General features: G+C 42.8%; 1 protein-coding gene across 1 annotated transcript in view; it reads left to right on the forward strand.

Moving 5' to 3' along the window:
• Positions 1-3,679: 3,679 nt before the first annotated feature.
• LOC127579936 (long-chain-fatty-acid--CoA ligase ACSBG2-like) overlaps positions 3,680-15,668 on the forward strand; it is a 62,272-nt gene continuing 50,283 nt past the window's right edge. Inside the window, exon 1 of the mRNA XM_052033007.1 lies at positions 3,680-3,989. The gene's annotated coding sequence lies outside the window, so the exon portion shown is untranslated. The remainder of the gene's footprint in view (positions 3,990-15,668) is intronic.

The raw sequence follows: 15,668 nt of genomic DNA on the forward strand, positions 1-15,668 counted from the left end.
TGCCCACATCTCCAACTGATCTATATCCTGCTGAATCCTTTGACTACCTACTTCACGATCCACAACTCCACCAATTTTTGTGTGGTCTGCAAACTCATTAGTCAGCCTCTCTATATTTTTGTCCAGGTCATTTATGTACATCACAAACAACAGAGGTCCCAGCATTGATCCTTGAGGAATACCTCTGGTCACAGACCTCCAAGTCAGAGAAACACCCCTCCACCACTACCCTCTGTCATCTTTGGCCAAGCCAATTTTGAATCAAATCTACCAAGTCACCATGCAACCCATGTGCCTTAATGTTCTGTCACCGTAGTGTGTTCCTTCTGCCTTTTATACAAGAGTTCTGCATGCTCCCAATGCATGGACTTGAGGTTTTCAATACTAAATTATCCTTTTCTACTTTGAGTGGTCATGGACCAGGGATTCCCAAGACACAGTGGGGGTGCTGTATTTTTCAAGGAGGCTCTAAATACATCATTTAATCTTTTCCTCTGTCCTCTTCCTATGAAAGAACTCAGAATATAATGTCTGTTTTGGTATTCTGGGTATGTGAACAACATGGCCTGCCCATTGAAGCCAAATGAATGCAATTAGGGCCTCAATGGTGGGGATGATGGCCTGGGACAGGACACAAGTGTTGGTTCACATATCCTTCCAGTGAATTGGAATATTTTGCAGAGATATTAGTGGTTGTCCAGGTCTCAATGGCATATAGGAGGGTGGGGATCACTGCTGCCTGGTATAAAGTCTTGATCTTCAAATACCTCTAGGGCAACCTGGTGTTTCCTTAAGTGCGCTATTTAAAATTTCTTTGATTATTTATTCAAACCATTAAAGAATGGAGACAAGATTACTAAACAGGTTTCATATTACCCAGGATGAGGGAGGAATAAAGTCAATGCAAGGGTGGGGAATTGAACAAGATCAAGAACCAGGTCACTGCTTTAAATAGTAGTGGATAAAAAAAATTTTAGTTAGGGCAGGAATGGGCAAAAACCCCTTCCACAGGGATCTGGAAGATGTGCCAGCCATTATTGGAGCCCTACCTTAGTAGGTTAGCCTCATCTCAGGAGTGAACATCTTTGAAGAATGCTCTTTGTGATCAGAAGGAGATACCAGAGACTGCAGGTGCTGAAATCAGGAGCATAAAACAAACTGCTGGAAGAACTCAGCAGGTCAAGTGGCATCTGTAGAGGCAAAGGGACAGTCAACGTTTCAGGTCTGGACCTTGCATCAGGATGAGATTGTAGAAGCAGGGTTGAGGCAGAAGCTGGAAGGTGATAGGTGAAACCAGATTTTTTTTGGGGGGGGGAAAAGAGATGATGGGCAGATGGAATCAGGTGGGGGAAGAGGGAAGTGTTAAGAAAGGAGCCAGTAGGTGATAGATGGAAGCAGATAAGAAGAAGACAGACAAATAGATGCTGGCTAGATGGAACCAAGTAGGGAGGGAATAGGAAAGGCGAACCAAAGGAGAAGAAACCCAGGTGATAACAGTGTAACTTTATTACAGCACCAGTGACCCAGGTTCAATTCCGGCTGCTGTCTGTAAGGAGTTTGTACGTTTGCCCCATGACCATGTGGGTTTCCTCCCGCATTCTAAAGACATACAGGTTAGGAAGCTGTGGGCATGCTATGTTGGCACCGGAAGCATGGCGACACTTGCAGGCTGCCCCCAGAACACTCTACGCAAATGATGTATTTCACTGTGTGTTTCGATGTACATGTGACTAGTAAAGAAATCTTACAAATACCCCAGCCAAGTCAGCAGCAGAGAAATTATGTCAACTCCACCACATTTGTGTTAACACAGCAGCCACAAGAAATCTCAGACGTTTATTAAATCATTCCATCCATGCAAGAACTAACTGCAAGCAGAAGCATCACATAGTAAATTTAATTATTAAAAAGGTTAGAAACCTCCTCACACATTAAAACTCTTTAAACAAAAACACTAAGTTCAATAGATGTTGAATTCTATTTAGTTATGACTCTAAAATTCCCTGAAGATTACACCTGCGAGTGTACTTGTAACCATCTGCCTGCCCAAGTTTGAACTCAAGGAAAGCAGTTAGCGCGACGCTATTACAGCACCAGCGATCAGGGTTCGATTCCCGTCGCTGTCTGTAAGGAGCTTGTACGTTCTCCCGCGTCTGCGTGGGTTTCCTCCGGGTGCTCCGGTTTCCTCCCACATTCCAAAGACGTACGGGTAGGTTAATTGGGTTTAAAATGGGCAGCACCGACTAGTTGGGCCGGAAGGGCCTGTTACCACGCTGTAAATAAAATTAAAAAAAAAGTTTTTCAAAATAATACCAAAACCTTATACAGCCCCATTGAAGGATATACTTGCTGTCCAGGTAGTAAAATATGGACTCACTAGATGGATTCCTGGGATCAAGGAACTATCCTATAGACTAGGATGGGTCTACACTTACTTGTTTAGAAGAATGGGAGGAATCCTATTGAAACATCCAAGAAGGATTGACAGGTTCGATGCCGAGTTGTTTTCTCTGGATAGAGAGTTCAGAACTAGGAACCACATTGACAAGAGGGTAGCCATTTGTATTGAGATGCAGAACACCTGGAGATTTCAAAAAAAAACAAGAAACTGCAGGTGTTGAAATCTAGAAGAAACTGCAGATACTGAAATTTTGAAATAAAAGCAGAAAATGCTGTAAGTACCCATCAGGTTATCTGCTGAAAAACCACAGAGCTGAAATACTAACCCTTGTTTCTTTCTCCACAGATGCTGCCTGAACTGATGATATGAACAGCATGGTTTTATTCTAATTTTTTTTTAAAGTTCCCTATTGTAGAGGACAGTGAACACTCAATCTTTGAATAGACTGGAGGCAGAGATCAATAGGATTTTTGGACTCAAAAGGAATCTAGCGATAAGGAGTTCAGGAGAGAAAGTGGAGGTGGCAGAGAATCAGTAAATTATCAGGAAAAGGAGCAGTCTATTCGGCCCCTCGAGCCTGCCCCGCCATTCAATTTGATCATGGCTGATCCAATCTCAGTTTCAACAGGACTTCACTCTCTCTCCTCGTTACCCTCCGACTCCCCTGTAGTTTAAATGACTATCAGTCACCGCCTTCAACGACTCCATCTAAACTGCTCTCTGGGCTAATGAATTCCAAAGAGTCACAACTCTGGAAGAGAAGACATTCCTCCTCATCTTTTAATGAACAGTAAAATAAGCCTGAGGTGCTTGAGTAAGTAGACCTTCTTCTACTTCCTATATTCTTCAGTTTATTAAGATTTCATTCAGTCCAAGCAGTCCTTGAATATTTGTTTCAATGCTGCATTGGACTTATCGACCACGAAGTTAGTTCGGCTTTTCAACGCAAACAAAAACGTCGTCATAATCAACAGAATAAATAAATAAAGGAAAAAAAACATGATAATTACAGAAAGTGAAAATATGCTTTTTGTTATAAACAAAAATTAATAACGTTGCAGCTTGTTATGATATAAAAAGAACGAAGTGCATCTTTTAAGATACGTGCAATAGCCCGTCATATACTAAACCAACTACTTGCATAGTTCACCCCATCTCTCAGGGGCTGCAGTCACACAGCAACAGTGCCTGCGTGGAAAAGATGACGTACTGCAGCTGATTGTAACGTGGATAATTGTCCACCCCCTGGATTTTAGGCAAGTACTGCGCATGAACGGCGCCAACAGACAGAGGAGCAGGATCGGTATGAGCATATTTAACATCCGTAGCCAATTGAAGAGTCGAACTTGGCCTGGAATGCGCGTGCGTATGTCAAGTTGCCAAGCAAAATGATTGACAGGTGCTTCCGGGACCTGCACGTTCCATCTAGTTAAGTGGACGGTAGCGCACCTGCGTGTCTGTGAGAGGGAATTAGATGTTTACTCATACAACAAAACCACAATTAGTGTTTTTTTTCTCCAAGAAATTCTGTTATTTTCAATTGTTGTGAGGTTAGTTTAAAGTACGAGGTCAGCTGCTTACAGCAAAGGTAAATATTTGATTTTGTTTACACTCTGTTCCTGATTCGTTCGGTTTGTATCTTACCCTCATTTCCTCGTATGTCCCATCTCCTTACTGCAAGGCAGAGTTTACACCACGTTACGGAGTAAAGCATATCAACGTTGTAGGAAAAACATTTTCCACTCTATGCTCCGCGGTCTTTATGTTTATTTGAATTTATCTAATCATAGAAAATTCACAACACTGAAGGAACCTATTTGGCCAATCGTACCTGTATCTTTCGAGAATGAACTCTCCGACCTCATCCAACCATCCATAAGACTTGTATTTCATCGGATTTCTATTCTTATTAAAATGTAAAATACCAGCCCTGAACTTTATCTGGTGCTCGGATATCTTGGAAAATTGATGTTATATTTCTTAGTTTATTATTAGCAAGTCTATAAAGGGAATGTTTTTCGTTGCAAGTCATAAATAGTGCTAGATATAGCTTACTGCCCCACACCAATCTAGAGAAACTAATAATGTTCTCGTTTACCTTTAAGTGATAGCTCAGTCCTCGCAGTGGGACTAGGTAATGGCAAACTAATGGTTGGGTTTTATATGAAGTAGACTGGAATTGATAGTGCTTCAATTTTGTTTGACGCCCTGTCCATTGACATTAGTAGATATAATGTGAGTTACAAGTCCACCTGATCTTTGATTTTGGCCGCAGTGATATCTAGCCAGAACTCTTGTATCGACAGAAAGCTGGAACACTGTTAGAATATGTGTCCTAGGGTGCCGTTGCAAACAGTGAACCTTCTGTTTTTGTTCCGTTGTGGTGAGGAGAAAAATCGTCAGAATTGCCATTTCTGTGCAATGTCAAAGTCAATGGTTGCAGAATGGAAGGAGTAGAGTGTAGAGTCCATACTGGATTCCATGTAAGAGCAATCTATGCAGTCCCACTTCCTGCTTTCTCTCCATAGACCTGCAACTTCTTTCCTTTCAGAATCATGTCCAGCTCCCTTTTAAATGCAATAATCTGCCTCCACTACTGTCCCTGCTGTGCATTCCTGACCCTAAGCATTCATGATAATTTTTAAAACCAAAATCCTTGTCACTTCTGGTTCTTCTGTCAATCACCTTCTGTCTATGTTCCCTGGTTTTTGACCCCTCTGTTGTTGGGAACAGTTTCTCCCTGTCTACTCTGCCCTTTCCTTTATGATTTTAATGCCTTTATCTGATTTCGCAGTCTCCTGTGTTGCAAGGGAAACAATTCCACCTTCTCCATTTTACCTATGCAACTTGTTACGAACCAGCAACAAAAGAAACACACTGAGTCATAATTCAGTGTTTAAAAACTATTTTATTAATCACTACCTATGATAATACGAAAAATAAAAGTAAAAATGTTAGTATGTTAGAATTAAAAATGTTAAACCTTGAACATTAACCCCAAAAACTAAACTCTTTGTGTGTGTGTGTGGCAAAGTCCCAAACTCCAAGTCCAGGAATGGTTCTCAAAGTTCAGTTCAGCAAGCCATAAGGTGAAACATGAGCAAAGGCCTCTTCAACAACCACCGTTGTCTGAAGATAAAATGTAGATGTAGAGAACATAGAGTAATTACGAAATCCAAATGTTCCACGATGGAACCCAAACGACACTTCAGTGTTTTACTCGGTAGTGACTTGCTCACCCCGAAAAGCATCCAAATCGTGGTCGTCCACACAAATACCTGTTTCCTTCTACAGGTCAGCAACAAAGTGAACTCCACTGGATTACTTCCAATTTCCATACGTGGATTGCAGTAACAGACACAGTTATTGTTTCTCATCCATCGATAGAGAAACTAGCAGGCTAGTGTCTCTCTCCCTTTTCTCTCTCTCTCTCTCTCTTCCTCTTCGACTTCGACTGACTTCTTCAACAACGTCATTACATCCTTTATCTTCTGTTGATGTAAGCATGACACACACACACACACACACACACACACACACACACACACACACACACACACACACACACCTAACTCTATCTTAAACGGACATTCACCAAGTCCGTAACAAACTAAAGTCCCTCATCCCTGAAATCATTTTTGTATATCTTCAGCACCACATTCAAAATCTTCATCTGTTTCCTGAAGTGTTGCACCCAGAAGTGGAGACAATACTCCAGTTGTAGCCAAACCAGTGTTTTAGAAAGATACATCGTGAGTTCTTTAACCAATTCTGCCATTTTCACTGAAGATGTATGTCCTTGTACTCCATCTAGAATTTTGTTCGCTAGTTTACATTGCCTTCCTTGTTCTTTCTATCACACTTCTTAACACTTTATTCATCTGACATCAATCTGCCCTTTCCATCAGCCTCCTTGAAGTCTATTGCTATCCACCTCACAGTTCATTAAATAAGCAAGTTTTGCATCATCTGCATATTTGGAAATCATTTCCTGTACACCCAAGTCCAAAATGTTATTAAATATTAAAAGTCCTGGTACCAACCCCAAGGAACACTAACATATACTTCCTTCAGTCCAAAAAACAACCTTCCGCTGGTACACTCTATTCCCTGTCACTTAAGTAATTTTCTGTTTGTGCTACTTTTATTCCATGGCCTTCAGTCTTGGTGATGGCTATTGCATGTTTCTGGAAACCCGTATATACATCAGCTGCGTTTCCTTCATCAAACCACTGTTACTTCATTAAAAAAATGATAGGTTTTGCCTTTACAAATCCATTCCTGAATTCTCTAATCAATCCACACTTTTCCAAATGACTGCTAATTCTGTCCATGATTATTATTTGTAAAACTTTCCCTGGCTGAACTGACTGACTAAGCTTATCCTTAGGCTCTTTTGAATGAAAATGTCATTTTGAATTTTCCAGTCTTTGGATACTGCTCCTGAATGTATGAATGAAAGATTATGGCTAGGGCCTCTGCCATTTCCTCCCCCACTTCTCTCAGAAACCTAGGCTGCATCACATCTGGGCCACGTTATTTATCCATTTTAAGTGGAGTTTGTGTTTTTAGTAGCTCTATCAGTTTTTATCCCATTCAGAATCTCAATATGTCTTCCTTTGTTGAGACTCCAGTAGCATCATCTTCCTTAGTCCTACCCTCTTTCCCCATGAGTAAGTATCCTCCTCTGATCAGCCTGTCCTTTTGGAACCCTTTTCTCATTCATGTGTCTATAGAATATTTTTGGATTCCTTTCTTATTTGCTGTAGGTATTTTTTTTATGCTGTCGCTCTTACTTCCTTTCCTTCCCCTTGGAACGTTCTATAATCATTTGTGTTAGCAACCTGGCATCTGTCAAATACTCTATTTTTCTGTTCTACTTTATTTTTTTGATCATTCATGACATCCTAATATTAATTTTTCTACCCTTATGAAAATGTACCCAGACTGTAGCTGAAACATCTCCACTTTAAAGTCTATCTTTGTTCAATTAGTTTTGCCCACTGAACTTTACTCAGGCTTTATCTGTTTTTGTCTGATTGAAACTAGCCCCTCCCCAATTAACTATTGCCTTGGAGTGCTCTACATCCTTTTCCATCGCTTTTCTGAACTTTATGGTATCATGAAAACTGCTGATGTGCAAAATCAGGGGAAAAAATGGAAAATGCTGGGGGCACTTAACAGGCCAGGCAGTTTCTGTGGAAAGAGATATGGTTAATGTTTCGGGTCTGAGACATTTCAATGGAACTGGTAAAGAGAGAAAACAAGCTGGTTTTAAATGATGTGATACTAAGATCGCTGTTTCTTAGATTCTCCTCCCCCCCCCCCCCCCCCCCCCCCCCCCCCACTGAGCTAGGCCAAGTGAAGCATTTCCCAGAACAAAGTCGAGCAATTCACCTTCCCTGATGGGCTGGAAATGTATTGATCAAGAAAGTTCTTCTGAACACGTTTAAAAACTCTCCCTCCACCTACTTTGGGCCTTTTGAGTGCATACTTCGTGGCTCCTATTGGTTCAGGGTCATCAGACTGTCTGTCTGAGGAGAGCTGTCTTTGCAGGGTCTTTGAGATCCTTCAACATTGATTTTTCCTGTGGCAACTGTTCTGTTGCTGCAGTCGATTTGGAGCTTGGCGAATGGAAATAAGAGTGAATAAGGCAGTGATCAGTCAAAGAGTTGTGGCATTTGTGACCTGGACATCCTCGAAGTCTCTCACTGGATTAATGACTTAACACGACACGCACCAGTGTCTGGAATGGTGATGTTGCCGTGAAGTCTTGTGGTTACCTCAGGGTTTTGGTTTATTATTATTTTCACATGTACCAAGGTACAGTGAAAAACTTGTCTTGCATACCGTTCATGCAGATCGATTCATTACACTGTGTATTGATGTAGTACAAGGTTAAATAATAAAAGAATGGAGAATAACGTGTAATAGCTATGGAGAAAGTGCAGATAGACAATAAGGTGCAAGGTCACAACGAGGTAGATTGTGAGGTCAAGAGTCCATTTAATCATACTAGAGAACCATTCAATAGTCTTATAACAGCGGGATAGAAGCTGTCCTTGAGCCTGGTGGTATGTGCTTTCAGGCTTTTGTACCTTCTGCCTGATGGGAGAGGGGGGGAAGAGCAAATGTTCGGGATGGGTGGGGTCTTTGATTTTGCTGTCTGCTTTACTGAGGCAGTAAGAAGTGTAGACAGAGTCCATGAAGGGGAAGCTTGTTTCTGTGATATACTGAGCTGTGTCTACAACTCTCTGCAGTTTCTTGCAGTCATGGCAGAACAGTTACCATACCAAGCTGTGATGCATCCAGATAGGATGCTTTCTTTGGTGCATCGATAAAAATTGGTGAGGGTTCATGGGGACATGCCAAATTTCTTTAGCCTCCTGAGGAAGTAGAGGCACTGGTGAGCTTTCTTGGCTGTGGCATCTATGTGGTTGGACCAGGACAGGCTATTGGTGAGGTTCACTTCTAGGAACTTAAAGCTTTCAACCCTCTCGACCTCAGTACCATTGATGTAAACAGGAGCATGTGCACCGACCCCTTCCTGAAGTCAATGACCAGCTGTTTTGTTTTGCTGACATTGAGAGAAAGGTTTTTGTCATGACATCATGCCACTAGGCTCTCTATCTCTTTCCTATACTCCCACTCATTGTTATTTGAGATACAGCCCACTACGGTGGTATCATCTGCAATCTTATAGATGGAGTTAGAGCAGAATCTGGCCACACAGTCATGAGTGTATAGGGAGTAGAGTAGGGGACTGAGGACACAGCCTTGTGGGGCACCAGTGTTGAGAATATTCGTGCTGGAGGTGTTGCTGCCTATCCTCACTGATTGCAGTCTGTTGGTCAGGAAGTTGAGGATCCATTTGCAAAGGAAGGTGTTGAGTCCCAGGTCAAGGAGTTTGGTGATGAGTTTGCTTGGAATTATTGTATTGAAGACGGAGCTGTAGTCAATAAACAATAGGCTAACATAGATGTCTTTACTGTCCAGATGCTCCAGAGATGAATGTAGGTCTAGGGAGATGGCGTCCACTGTAGACCTGTTTTGGCAGTAGGCGAATTGCAGTGGGTCAAGGTTGTCTGGGATGCTGGAGTTGACGCGTGCCATGACCAACTTCTCAAAGCACTTCATGATGGTGGATGTCAGAGCCACTGGGTGGTAGTCATTAAGGCACGGTACCTTGTTTTTCTTTGGTACCGGGATGATAGTGGTCTCCTTAAAACAGGTGGGAACTTCAGATTGAAGCAGGGAGAGGTTAAAAATGTCTGCAAATACTCCTGCCAGCTGATCTGCGCAGGATCTGAGAACATGGCCAGGGACACCATCTGGGCCAGATACTTTCCTCGGATTCACTCTCAAGAACACTGATCTTGTGTCCTCTACGGTGGCTATGGGTTGGGATGCATTCGAGGCTGTTGGGGTCCCACCAATCCCCTTCTGTTCAAAACGTGTTGGTTGTGCCAAGGTACCAAGTGTGTTGTCTGGAGGACTCTGCTGGGGGTAGCTTTCCGTACCCTCTCCTTGCCAATCACACCATGCCACAAGATTGCTTCTTTTCTACACTTAATGTTGAAGTCACCTAGGAGGATCAAATTCCCTCTCTGGGATGTAGGCCAGGGAATTTTCAGGGGTGGAGGAGAATTCTTCCTAGCCCATGGCCGTGGTTGGAATGTGTGTGCAGGTGAACTTGGTGAGCTGTTTCTGCTTGAGTGAGCTAGTGGGTTGTGAGACGTTCTCCTTCCCATAAGGGGAGCTGCAGAGATGCCAGTGCAGGATTTGCCCTTGTGTAAGGTGGTGGACTCGCCCCCCTTCCCCCCCCCCACCCCCCTTCCTGCCCATCACGTCTCAGAGCAGTGATGTTGGTGTCAAAGTGCCTGGGTTCCCAGCTGTTGAGATGGGTCCTGGCGTTCAGGATCCCACACATCATGCTGAGGAGTGGAAGTTAGCTGTGCGTGATTTCTTTTAATGCAAGGTGGCTGATGCACACCAGCTACATGGGTTTGAAAAGCAAAGTCTTGGTCTGATGGCAAGGGGGTCCAAGGTGACCAAAGATCAGACTTTGCCGCATGGACATTAATATACACATGTGGGTGCCTCCCAGCGTGTTCATACAATTGCGCTCAGATGCCAATGTCCATGTCCATTGTCACTTCCTTGGTTTCCCCTTCTCACTCATCCATGCTTTCCTTGAGTCTTGATCCTCTGTCCCTTCTCTCCCTCAGATTTGCAGCCCTCCCCCCCCCAAGTGTTTCTTTACTTCCTCCCAGCCTCCATCAGGCACTCTGCTTCTGACCTTTGTACCCCCTCCCTCTATCTTGCGCCTTGCTGCTCAGTCCCGTCCATCCTTCCCTGCATCAGGCACGTCACCTTCTCCCCTCTGGTCTCCCACTTCCGCACCTTCCCCTTTCACCCTCCCCAATCCCATAGCCTGTCAATTCCTCTCTGCTCCCTTCCTCAGTCTCCAACCTTGAGAAACCACACCATCACACTTTTCCCCCCAACAACCCACCCCACCCCCCCACCCCCTCTGTCCATTCACATCAAATGGTCCCTCAGCAAAGGGTCAGGGTGCTGAGCAGCTGATGGTGATGACTTCCAGTTGGCAGGCACACTGCACTGCTTCTTGTCACGTGCCGGACCCTGGAAAATGTGGACCACTTCTGATATCTCAGAAGCCAAGTCTCAAGGAAGGCGGACTTTGCTGATGAAATTCACAGTCAGCTTCATGGCGCCAGTACAGCCTTTGACTATCCAGGGAAAAGATGTTTGAAGATCAAGACCTTAAACCAGGCATAAACCCTTGGTCCACTGGTCCACAGTGATCCCTGCCCTTCTGAATGCTTCTTAGACTTGAACACCTTGTGTCCAGGAAATGTAGGGAAGAAAGGAGGAGGAGAGGCAATGTTAGATTAAGGAGAATGTGGACTGCATTAGAGAGACACCACCGACATCATCTCTACAAAATTTTCCAAATCTATTGCAAAGGTAAATAAAACAATGTCAGCATCCTCTCCCAGGCCAACATCCACTGCACTGAGGCCCTAATTCTACTCAATTGGCTCTGAGAGACAGGCTTCATCATTTGCATTTTGGAAATAGGAAGACATAACCAGGTAAATGAGGAAAAGCTTCAAGGATGCTCCTTTTTTTTTGCAAAAGTTTAGCATTCTTCCCTTCCCCTCAATTTGTGAGAATCCCTGGCCCACAATTGCACAAAATCAAAAGGAGCATTTGGGATGGTACTGAGAAAATCAATTCCATGCATTGGGAACGCACAGAAGCTCAGGTAAAAGCAGTGGAAGGAGTGCACCGCCTCACAAATTGCTCACCTGCTTGTCCTGTCAAAACGCCTCCTACCCCATTTGTGTCAAAGTCTGCAGGTCCCACATTGGTCTCATCAGCCACCTCAGAACCCACAGAACTGGAGTGGAAAAAAGTGCTCCCTGGTCTTGAGGGTCTGCCCAAGAGGAAGTGGTTATCCCAGTCTATATTTGGATGGTTGAAGTTCCCCATTATCAGTATTCTTTGTCTTTTGCACATCTCTGCAACTTCCCTGCAAATTTTCTCCTCAGTATCCTTCCTGCTGCTTGGCAGCTTCTTCAACATTGGTAATGTTCTCATATTTCTGTTGTCTTTCTTCTATACAAATACATTGTTACAGGATGTCTCTCTTCAGCAGAGTGAAATTCTCCTTCATACTGCCATTCCCTTTCCTATCTTCCCTTTCCTATCTTTTCTGAAACCTTGCCACTAGGAATTTTTTAGAACCAATACCTGTCCCTTTTTGTTATCCAGATCTCAAATTCCTTTGTTAATTGTACCTGCAGCACAGCAACCTTATTTAACACGCTCCCATTATTTACATACATGCACCGTAAGCCTGTCCTAAATCTCAGAGTCACAGAGTCTTATGGTTTGTGAGTCTAATGCTTCGAACGGATTGATTGTCTTATGAGGAAAGATTGACTTGTATCTGCTGGAATTTAAGAGTGAGAGGGAGCTTAACTTAAACATGCAAGATCCTGAGGGGTTCTGACAAGTGGATGTGGAGAGGATGTTTCCTTCTGTGGGAGAACTTAGAAACGGGCCTTGCTTGTTTAAAACTAAACAGTCGCCCATTTAAGGTAAATCAAGCAATTTTTATTTCTGAGGGTTGTAAGTCTTTAGAAGTTTATTCCTCAAAAGGGTTGTGGAAGCAGAGTCTGAATATCTTTAAGGCATGGGTAGATTAATTCTTGATATACTAGAGGGTGAAAGATCATTGGGTGTAGGGAGGGGTGTGCAGAGCTGAGGTTGCAATCAGCTCTGCCATGATCTTATGAAATGTTGGGGGAGGTTTGAGGAGCCAGGTTGCCTACTCCTGCTCCTAAATCATGTGCTTGTATGAATTTTTTTTGGTCATGTGTTGCAAATTAAAAAGAGAATACTTTATGGCACACAGAAAGATGGTGATGTGAGTTTCAACAACACAGTATTATAGTTGTCAAGGAAATGTGGATTTTCTTTGTTCTCTTTTATTAGGTAATAATGATCAGATCAAGATTCTCTGCTTATTATTACTTCCTCTCAGAGCTTTTTGCTCTGAGAGGAAGTAAATATATAGTCTGTTATTGCCACAATCAAGGGCGTCAACACACCAGATTATTTAACAAACACCTTTGAATCAGGCCTGCATTGTAAGAACTGATGGCATTGGACCTGCTACCTAGATTCTCTTTCATTACACTCTTAATTGTTTGCCCTTCGAAGGAGTACAATGGTTTTTTTCAAAAGAATAGATTGTGTTTACAAGTCTCCTTTTCATCTGGATTTTGAGTTTTAATGTTGTGTTGCAGTGAGTTTAAAGTTACACTGCATTATAAGGAGTCGGCAATTTAGGCTTCATTGTTTGGCTTAATTGATTTTTGAAACAGAATGCAATCTGCTGAAGATAGATGACTTATTACTGTGGGTTTGAGAAAAGTAGTTGTATGTGATTTTGATGCTTTGTGCTTGGATTTATTCCATAGGGCATTTTAATTCGGAACCATAACAGTCACTAGTTACCTGATAAGTTTGCTCCCACTGCTAGCTGTGTTTCATGTAGTTCAGCTCCTTTCACATGCAACGCACTGTGCAAGTTTTCAGTTCCGGTCTTCAGCAATGACTGCAGATTCTGGGCCAACAAAGGTGAAACTACACAGCAGTTGTCACTTTCCTTTGAGGAAAACTCTATGGTGAGAGTGTAATTTCATTTGCAATGTCAATAGTAGGCAAACTGCCTGCCATTCTCACAGACAATTAGGGAGACAGTTAGAACATAATATAAGAAATGGAAACAAGGTAAGCCATCCAGACCTTTGAACCTGTTCCACATCTCTCAGAGATCGGGGCTGATCTTCTACCTTTGTGCTATTTCTATGCATCATCCCCATGTTCCTTGATTCTCTCAATATCTAGAAATCTGCTTTAAATGAACACTTTTGTGTGTGCGCGTGTGTGTATGTATATGTATATATATATATATATATATATATATATATATATATGTATATGTATATATATATATATATATATGTAATATACACGCACACACACACACGATTTGGACAAAAATGGAGGTAGGCACTGATCAGTAAGTTTGTAGACAACACAAAAATTGGTGGAATTGTGAATAGTGAGGAAGGTTGTCAAAGGATTCAGCAGGATATAGACCAGTTGGCAATGTGGGCAGAGAAATGGCAGATGGAGTTTAATCCAGACAGGTGTGAGATTTTGCACTTCGTAAGGTCAAATGTAAGGGGAAGGTACATGGTAAATGGCAGGACCCATAGGAACACTGACGTATGGAGGGATCTTGGGATGCATGTCTATAGCCACCTGAAAGTGGCAATAGAACTAGATAGGGTGGTAAAGATGGGCCTTCGTCGGTTGCGGACTGCATACAAAAGTTGGGAGGTCACGTTGCAGCTGTATGAAACTTTGGTTAGGCCTCATTTGGAGTATTGTGTGTAGTTCTGGTCACCACATTACAGGAAGGAGGGTGGAAGCTTTGAGGAGTGTGCAGAAGAGGTTCACCATGACGTTGCCTGGATTAGAGAGTATTAACTATAAAGAGAGATTGGACAAACTTTGATTATTTTCTCTGGTGCGTCGGAGGCTGAGAGGCAACCTGATAGAATAAAAATTGTGAGATGCATAGAGAGGGTAGATAGTCTTTTTCCCAGGGTGGAAATGCCAAATACTACAGGGCATAGCTTTAAGGTGAGGGGGAGTGAAGAAATTTCTCTTCATCACAATCCTAAACAGCCTACCACTTATTCTGAGACATGACTCCTAGTTCTTAACTGCAGGGAGAATGCTCAGGGGAAATATCCTCCCCACACCCAACCCTTTCAAACCCTGCAGGAATTGGTCACCTGAAATCATTGTCAGTTGACACAACCTGGGATGTCAGTCATTTCAATTCATAGAAAAATGCATTAGCAGAATCCACAAGTGCAGTTTCTCTTGAGTGTAAAGGCTGAAAATTTAGGGAAGTGGGGAGAGGCAATGCTTGATGTTACAAAAAAAAAGTTCAGGCTTAAATTAAGAAAATAACATTGGCTCAATCACTGACTTAAACTAAAGGCTTTCACTGTGAAACCAAGTTTAAAAATAAAAATGATAGGAACAGTTTATTCAGGATAACAAAGAACAAGCATATTTAAAAGGGTTTTTTTTAGATCGTGAATGAATAGAAAAAAAACTTGCCTGCAATTCCTGCACCTTGTGGGAACTTCATCTGTCCTATATGGCCTAGTGTGTTTTTAAGTGTCTCTAACTGCCCTGACGGGCATCTGGAGATATTGCAGAGGATGAGAGTTGTCTGGATCACATATTGAGATACTATCTAAAAGGGCAGGAAGAATGGGAATTCTCAAGGTGTGTGCCACTTTCAAATTGGTATTCTGCATTAAAGATTGTGGAAGTGACAAAAGCTTGAAGGAGTGAAGACCAGAACATGACTCCTGGGACACTGGGACTGGTTCTAGGGTGGTGTGATCTGTAGAAGATGGATGGGTTTCACCTCAACGGAGCTGGGACCAATGTCCTTGCGCGGAAGTGCTCTAGTGCTGGGATGGTGGTACTTGTTTAAAATAGCTTGGCAGGTGAATGGGTGTGGGAGAAAGTCGATAGTCAGGGGAGCAGACAGGAGGTTCTGTGGAAGTGAGCGAGAATCCCAGATGGTATGTTGCCTCCCAGGTGCCAGGGTCTGGGATGTCTTTGATTGGGTCCACAG

The sequence above is a fragment of the Pristis pectinata genome, chromosome 2, assembly GCF_009764475.1.
Source record: "Pristis pectinata isolate sPriPec2 chromosome 2, sPriPec2.1.pri, whole genome shotgun sequence".
Classification (NCBI taxonomy): Eukaryota; Metazoa; Chordata; class Chondrichthyes; order Rhinopristiformes; family Pristidae; genus Pristis; species Pristis pectinata.